This window comes from Brassica napus, chromosome C9 (assembly GCF_020379485.1).
Source record: "Brassica napus cultivar Da-Ae chromosome C9, Da-Ae, whole genome shotgun sequence".
NCBI classification, from domain to species: Eukaryota; Viridiplantae; Streptophyta; class Magnoliopsida; order Brassicales; family Brassicaceae; genus Brassica; species Brassica napus.
Genome location: NC_063452.1, coordinates 23,979,401 through 23,980,776, shown reverse-complemented (window position 1 = coordinate 23,980,776; position 1,376 = coordinate 23,979,401). Strand labels below are relative to the sequence as shown.

The 1,376-nt window shown below is 46.7% G+C and overlaps 1 non-coding gene across 1 annotated transcript; it reads right to left on the bottom strand.

Moving 5' to 3' along the window:
- Positions 1–269: 269 nt before the first annotated feature.
- LOC125593708 lies at positions 270–377 on the bottom strand. Its single transcript, XR_007329606.1, has one exon. It is a non-coding gene; the product is annotated as a small nucleolar RNA R71 (small nucleolar RNA).
- Between the last annotated feature and the right edge of the window lie 999 nt (positions 378–1,376).

Below are 1,376 nucleotides of genomic sequence, written 5' to 3'. Positions count from 1 at the left end.
CCTCAGTACTACACACTCATGTCGCAGATACCCTACTATGGGTTACCGCACGAGCATCTTATGGACCATCTGGAGAGGTTCATGGATCTTATTGCTGCTATTCGTACGGATGGAGTCCCCGAGGACCTCCTATTGTGCAAGCTCTTCAAGTATTCTCTGACTGGAGAAGCGATGCACTGGCTTAAGCAGCTACCCACAGGATCTCTAACATCCTGGGCCGACATCAAGAATGCTTTCTTGCGAAACTTCTTCGATGAGGCACACGATGAAGACTTGAGGAGCAAAATCGCTACATTCGCGCAGGAGACTGGAGAGTCTTTCAAAGATGCGTGGATCAGATTCAAGTTCTTCCAGCGAGACTGTCCACACCACGGATTCAATGAAGTGCAACTGCTGAGCACTTTCTTCAGAGGTATCGTCTTGAGGTATCAGATGGCTCTTGATACAGCTAGCGAGGGAAAATTCAACACCAGGAATCCAGTGGAGGCTGTGAGACTGATAGAAAATCTAGCAAACAGCAGCAGCACCAAGAACACTGACTTTGAGAGGAAGAAGTCTGTTGCATCCCTAGGGAAGGAGCAGATGGACGAAGTTAGAGCAAAGTTAGATGTGGTTCATGAGCTTTTTAGGAAGCAGGTCTTCTCAGCTGAAGGAGAAGAAGCTGTAGACATGGAAGGAGAAGAAGATGTGAACTACATTGGAGGTACTGGATTTCAGAGGTCTGGAAACTAGGGTGGAAACAGAAACTTCTTTGGCAATGGTCAGAGGAGTAACCAGAGTTCACAGTTCCAGAAACCTTTCAGCAACAACAGCAGAGGCTATGGAAACTCATTCTACCAGAATCCACCACCACAGACTCAGGAGAGCAAGATTGAAGCGATGTTTGACAGAGTTCTGGAAGGACAGCAACAACTCACTGTGGATTTCAATGGGAAGATAGATTCCGCCTACAACAGTCTGAACACAAGAATTGAGAACTTAGGGACTCAGGTGAGGAAGCTTGAAATGAAAGTGTTTCAGACTGGAGACACTGTAAAGAGGCAAGAAGCCTTGGCTAGAGAGGCAGCAGTTGAGAAAGCAAAACACTACATAAATGCCATCATAGATGATGATTTCTGGCAAGTGGTGAAGCATGAGAAGCTTGGAGAAGGAGACTTCGAAGTGGAAAGCTCCATGAGTTTCGGCGGATCACATTGGTGTCGACCGACGTCAATGGATACACATCGGTCGACAGACCATGACGAAGATCGATCGACAGATTACTCTAAACATCGATCGACGTCATCTGCTAAATCGACTGCGGACTGTAGTGCAGTTCGAATCATGACTCATGAGGAATTCACATAAAAACATCCTCACCCACCCTCCCCTTTCTA